At 42.0% G+C, this 7,269-nt stretch overlaps 1 pseudogene; it reads right to left on the minus strand.

The window, feature by feature from the left end:
• Positions 1-4,593: 4,593 nt before the first annotated feature.
• LOC132229418 (ribosomal protein uL24-like) lies at positions 4,594-5,155 on the minus strand (annotated as a pseudogene).
• Positions 5,156-7,269: the final 2,114 nt, after the last annotated feature.

Genomic DNA, 7,269 nt, shown 5'->3' on the forward strand with positions numbered 1-7,269 from the left:
ATTCTGGTAGCTCTTTGCCAAGGCAGAAAGCTGGCCACTGGTAAACACACCTGCATGCTTACTCCTGTTCTCAGCCAGAATATCTGCAGCAGTTACAACACTAACAGATCTTTCTGGCATAGCTTAGCCTCCAAAAGATTAGCTCAACCTTGTTGAGAATGTATCTAATTACAATTCCTCTGCCAATGTTCCATGCATGTTAAAGCTGAAGGGAGCCTCACAGGTCATCCACTCGAGAGCAGGCAGCTAAGGGCTAGACAGGTAACGTTCCAGGATATTGGAAGACCTTTGTGCCCCACCCCACATTAAATATTAAACCTTAAAAAGCACTTACTTTAAATTTAATTTTTACTTTAAAAGATGACAAGCTTTTCACCATCTTGCTTTAAATATCATTAGACACATCATTTATAATTAATAGTGGGTCTCAGCTTACTTGGGGATTTACACAGTGAGAAAATCTAACCCAGTAAACTCTTTTTAAATTCATGCATTTTAAAAAGATATACTTAAAAATTAGTGAACTGGACATATTAACACATTTTTAATAGACAGTGTTTTTCAGTTTAGCAATTTTCTCTTTTGAATTTGGGGGTGATTCTTTCCAGTCCCAGATAAATTTTTAGATCCTTAAAAAGCTCACAGGCCTGGATACTGCACTTCTCCCGCATAATAGAGAAAGTACCTGAGTGGACTAGCCCAGGAGGCCATGGTTAGCGGTAGTAGAGCCACAACTGGAAATCAGGACATTTTTTTACCTTCACTAGTTCTATGTGTGACATGCATGCTGTTTGTACAAGGTCAATGGCAACCATATCTTATTTGAATATTCTTATTCTCCTCAAAGCCTCAAAAACCTCTTGGTTTGTAGAGAGAGTGGCACATCTTTATCTTATAAAAGGCAATGTTAACGCTTTCTGTTGTGTTTTGTTCTCAAGGTTCAGACTAGTGAGCATGGACAACAAATGCTCTCTGGACCTCACTTTCTGCATGGTTCCCCAACTCCCTGGAGACTTGAATCTCAAATAAATATTTCTGTCAGGAGGCTGAGCTCCCAGCTGTGCAAATTGGTCACAGATGTAATTGCATTTGCCCTCTGCCCTAGAGGAAAACACGCCTGCGGTTGGGGGTTTAGACGTCTCAAAATGAAAGACATTATTCCTGACTCCGGGTAATAGCCGTGAAGCCCAAAATAAACTGCCCCAGAGACAGGCCACAGTGCTGCCAGATGCAGAAGGTGGTTGCTAGCCAGACTCCAGGCCTGGACAGCCAGTTACCACACTGGGCTGTCTAATTGGCCAGTTGGGCACCATCAAGAATCAAGCTTCCCATTGGCTCCTCTTACTTGCAAACATGACTCCCACCATCCTTGACCCCCTCCCTAATGCCCATAGGACCTCTACAAAAGACTCCAATTCCAAGTTTCTTGAACAGCAGGCAAAGACAGCCCAGTCCATCAACACTGAGCATGCTGCAACTGCTAGTATGGTTTCCTCAAAAAACTAAAAATGGAACTCCTATTTGATCCAGTGATCCCACTTCTAGGAATATATCCCAAGAAACTAGAAACACCAATCAGAAAGGATATATGCACCCCTATGTTCATAGCAGCACAATTCACCATAGCTAAGCTTTGGAAACAGCCTAAGTGTCCATCAGTAGATGAGTGGATTAAAAAACTGTGGTACATCTACACAATGGAATACTACGCTGCGGTAAAAAAAAGGAGTTCTTACCATTTGCAACAGTATGGATGGAACTGGAGAACATTATGCTAAGTGAAATAAGCCAGTCAGAGAAAGATAAATATCACATGATCTCACTCATTTATGGAATATAATGAACAACATAAACTGTTGAACAAAAAGAGATCCAGAGACAGAGAAGCTTTGATCAGACCGTCCAACCTCAGAGGGAAGGTAGGGGAGGATGGGGGTAAGGGAGAGAGATCAACCAAAGGACTGATATGCAAGCATATAGGCCTAACCAATGGACACAGACAACAGGGGGGTGAGGGCATGAGTGGGGGGGGGGATGGGGGGTAATGTGGGGATAAGGACACGTATGTAATAACTTAATAAAATAAATAAATAGATAAAACAAAGCTTTAATTCTTAAAAAAGAAAAGAAAATAAAAGAAGAGGAAAAGAAAAGAAAAGAAAAGAAAAGAAAAGAAAACATAACACCATGCAACTGAGCCCCGCCAAGTACCTCAAGATCCTAATATAGTGTTGGTTTAACCAACCAATATTTCAGTAGTTCCTGGCATAGAAATTGGATCCTAGCAACCTCAGCAGGAGGTGATGAGGCTGTGTTAGGTCAAATCTTGGGGCATTTGAAGCCTTGGATATAGGAGGCTGTCCAGGAGCCAGTCTGTACTTTGCTAGGATAGAAAGGGGGAGAAATCTGACAATCCCTAAAAATACTGCAAAAGGACCTTAGATCATGGAGATTCCCAGCTAGCTTTCTAGAGACCATGGGTCAGGCAAGCAGCACTTTTGTTCAGTAGCTGCTGGATAGCAAACCTTCAGGAGACAGCAAATTATCCCACCGAAGATTGGTTGAGCAAACTTTTGAACAAAGTTCATGGAACTTTGCTATTTTAAGAGTTTTCACTCTTCTTAGAGAACTGGCCAACACATATGTGCTCTAAGCATTGGGACAGAATCGGACTTCCTTGTGCCACCTACTGTGAGGGGTCATGGCTGAGACAGCAGGCTCTGAAGTCAGCTGTCTGGCTTTGAATTCATGGTCCACCATCTACTAGATGTGTAACTTTGAGATCTAATCTCATCAATGCCTCAATTTCTTCACTTGTAAAGTGGGAATAAAAAAGTCCATATTTCATAGAGTTGCTGGAAGACTATATAAGATAATTTATTTAAAACGCTTTGAAGAGAACCTGGCATATAGCAGTGAGAGAGAGAGAGAAAGAGAGAGAGAGAGAGAGAGAGAGAGAGAGAGAGAGAGAGAGAGAGAGAGAACTTTCGTTGAGCAGTTATGCTTTTTATGTTCTAGGTATTTTGCATATTTTCACAAAAGCACTAAGTCAGTGGTTGGCAAACTGCGGCTCACGAGCCACATGCAGCTCTTTGGCCCCTTGAGTGTGGCTCTTCCACAAAATACCACGTGCGGGTGCGCATGTACAGTGCGATTAAGACTTTGTGGCCCATGGACAGAAGTCGGTATTTTGTGGAAGAGCCACACTCAAGGGGCCAAAGAGCCGCATGTGGCTCGTGAGCCGCAGTTTGCTGACCACAGCACTAAGTAATAGGTACATTTATTATCCCTACAGAATGGAAGAGGAAATCTAAATCATGCTGGCAGTATATGGCAGTCAGAATTCAAAATTCTGTTTGACTCTTGAATCCCAACTCTATGTCCTCCATCTCTCAATTGCAGTACAGCTTTCCCAAGAAGAAACATACAGGTGGTGATTATTTAGGGGACTTCATTCAGCCGCTCAATGCCCACACGTTCTCTAAGGACATGCCTGAGCTCAGGCTTCCCTGTGTACCCTGGCAGGCTTCTCCCTTCACCTCTCCCACATGCCAAGTCCTATGGAGGTGCATTGTGCCGGGGGGTAAGAACCACTCAGGGTGACCAAAACAAACAAAAAAGAAGAGACAATATGAATAACTGAATAACTTGGTAGTAAACCTTTGGCAATTGAATTAATTACCAATTTGCTTTCAGCAAAAGTGAAGGGGTACCTAATGGACTTGTTAGCTGATAAGTAAGTTACTAAAAGGAATTTTGGGTGAAAGTTCATCGCCACATGATTCTTGGCATATAATTCAGAGTTAAAAAAACACTGAAGAACTTGCTATACAAGAATATATGAATTCCCATCCAACCATATGAGTTAGTTTTTTTCAGTGAGTACATTTACTTATAAAATAATAGAAAAAGAATTAATGTTAATCATGTCTCAGAGCTCCATAAATAATTAATATTCACTTATAATATATGACTACTTGGGGGAACTACTCATCTTATTAACAAATGAACTTTTAATAAAAATTTTACTTTTTATATGTAGTTAGCATTTTTAAAGTATAATTATTTATATTTTTATTTTAATGTATTATATAACAACTAGAGGCCCAGTGCACAAAATTTGTGTGTGTGTGTGTGTGGGGGGGGGGGTTCCTCAGCCCAGCCTGCACACTCTCACAATCTGGGACCTTTCAGATATCCCTCTCACAATCCAAGACCACTGGCTCCTAACCGTTCACCTGCCTGCCTGATTTCACCCCTAAAACTCAAGCTTCTTTTTTTATTTTTAATATTTATATTTCTTCTTTATTTTTTTTTAAATTCAAGATTCTTGAGAACATGAGGCATTTAACATTATTCCATATTCCTTACAGAGAGCTAAGCATGGTAAACACAGCAAATACTTAATACTTATGGGCTTCTATACAAACAGTTTCCAACCAGGAATTTTTTAGTGTTTTATTTTTTGAATTAAGAAACATTTCCCATTCTTATTCATAAAATTAATCCAAACAACAACAATAAATATTCAGAGCCACATATCAATAACAAACCAGGAAGGAAAAAAATATTCCAAAGACATCTTAAACAATTTTAAAGGAATACACACCAGGCTAAAAACCTACAGCTCAACCATGGTTACACAACAGGTTACATTTATTCCTGCATTTTTTCAGTAAGTTCTTCCTTATATCCGCCTTGCTCTTTTCCAACCTGTTGAGATTTGGCTCTATGTTCAAGAATTTTTTCCGATCTTTGTCCAGTTTTAGCCTGGTGATAACCACCTTGCTGGGGTGAATGCCCACGTGGACAGTTTTGCGGTTAGCCTTCTCACACTGCACCCGCTCGATGTAGATGACATGTGTCTTTCTGTGCACCTGTACTACCTTGCCGACTTGCTGACCTTTGTAAGTGTCCTCGGACCACCTGGACCTTGTCATCCTTGTGGATGGGCATGGAGAGCAGACATTGTACTTCTGCTGCAGCTCCTTGGAGAGCGGGGAAGACACGATCTTGTGGCACACGTGCAAGGGGGCATTGAAGTGGCTTTTGTGTTTTTTGCTGCGGTCTGAGGTCACAAAGGGGTTGAACTTCATGGTGACCATTTGGCGCCCGAAGTGCTCCCCAACCAGGAATGTTTTAATAGGCAGTCTCCAAAAACATGAATGGGAAAACCTAAAAGTAGAATGCTCAGATTTCAGGCACCATGTGCTATTAGCAGGATTTCTATCCCAATCAAACTATAATTCTGAGTTCTCACCAGTCTGGGCAAACTGCCCTTCACTATCTCCAAAGTTTCTTCTTCATCACTATCCCATTTTCCTCCGCTTCAAACCAAGGTAACAAATGAAACCTTTAATTCTGATCTTCCTCACGCAAGGGAACAGCAAACCTCAATCGAAATAATTTCCTGCCAGAAGTCACATCCAAATACTGCGAGACAGGACTATAGGGCTGACTATGTACTTGCACGTAACAGGCTACCACATTCTAGTGGTAGGCACCCAGGCGTCCTCCACAGTCCCACAATCCTCTGGTTGCATACTTCCAGGTTTTCTAGCTCCTCCTTAAGTGGTGTTTCCTTCGGTTGCATTGCAACATCCAGGGCCTCTAGTTGGAGAGGATTTTTCTGTTCTTTGACATTGATAGCTGTTTACTATTTGAAATCAGTGAAGTTTCAGGAGTACTGCTACTGCCATGAACATGTCGGTCCCAAGCGCACTCATGAAACAACCTCCCATTCAGTCCATGGCTGTTGCTGTCCCGGTTCGCAATGAGAAAGGTACTGTGCTGGGCCGTTTTCCACTGGATCTTCCTCTTCCTTCCCCAGCACACTCCAAACCTACTCCGGGCCAACCACCACAATGCCACAGACCCTTAAGACCTTCCCCCCTATTTTTTCTACTTTTCCTCATCAAACTCGCACCCTATCGGGTTGCCTAGAGGCACCCCTAATCTCTCCTTGGGGGGTGGGCCAGCCTGGGTGAGGGGCCATGGTGTTCTGGACTCTGGTCATTCCAGTTGCTCTGGCGTTATGGTAGCTGGATTTCTATATATATTAGAGGCCCAGTGCACAAAATTCATGCACAGGTAGGGGGTGGGGTCCCTCAGCCCAGCCTGCACCCTCTCCAATCCGGGACATCCCTCTCACAATCTGGGATAGCTGGCTCCTAACTGCTTGCCTGCCTGTCTGCCTGATCACCCCTAACCGCCTCTGCCTGCCAGCCTGCCGGCCCGATTGCCCCTAACCACCTCTGCCTCAGCCCCTGCCACTGTGGCTTTTTTCAGAAGATATCCGGTCTAATTAGCATATTACCTTTTTATTAGTATAGATATACATAAAATTCATAATAACTCAATCCAGATTTATTTCAACATCTTAACCTTTAATCACAGACACTTTAAAATAATTTCACTTTTTTGTTGAAAAATGTAATAGGGTAATTAATAAAAAACTCTGAAGTATAAAATGTATTATTACAATAGGACATAATTCTATGGGGAAGTAGAATTGAAATACAATTTCAAAGAGAAAAAGGAGCAATTTGAAATGTATGGTCATTAAAATAGGAGTTGTAATTTTTTAAAAAGGTGATGATTAAATAAGCAATGTTATAGTTTTATTTTAAAATTGCAATATTTATAACACACCAGACTGGATATTTCATCTTTTGCAACAACTTAAAACTTATGATAAAATTTTTTAGATGCCAGTCTAAAAAATGTGCAATGAGTTGAATAGTATATCAAAATTACTATGATATATTGAAGATGACTGATTTATAATGTGTGTGTGTGTAATTATTCCATGGAGTCAACTTTTTAAGTCCATGGAAATATGGAGAACATTAAGTCTTATTTTTCTAGATCTTTTTTTTCCTATGGGAGGGATCCCCAGTCTTTTCCTAGTGTTGTGGACTGAATTGGTTCTGTTACAGAATTTATCAGGTGACCAAAAAATACACAGGAGTACTTGGAGGTCCAGGATAAACCCATTCATTTTCAGACTAGAGACCCAGTGCACAAATTTTGTGCACTGGCTGGGGGGGGGGTGTCCCTCAGCCCAGCCTGCACCCTCTCCAATCTGGGACCCCTTGGGGAACATTCCTCTCACAATCCTGGACTGCTGGCTCCCGACTGCTTGCCTGTCTGCCTGCCTGATTGCCCCAAACCACTCCCCTGCCAGCCTGATCGACACCTAACTGCTCCCCTACTGGCCCGATCGGCCCCAACTTCCCTCCCTGCCAGCCTGGTCGGCCCCAACTGCCC

The sequence above is a fragment of the Myotis daubentonii genome, chromosome 3 (genome assembly GCF_963259705.1).
Source record: "Myotis daubentonii chromosome 3, mMyoDau2.1, whole genome shotgun sequence".
In the NCBI taxonomy this organism is placed as follows: Eukaryota; Metazoa; Chordata; class Mammalia; order Chiroptera; family Vespertilionidae; genus Myotis; species Myotis daubentonii.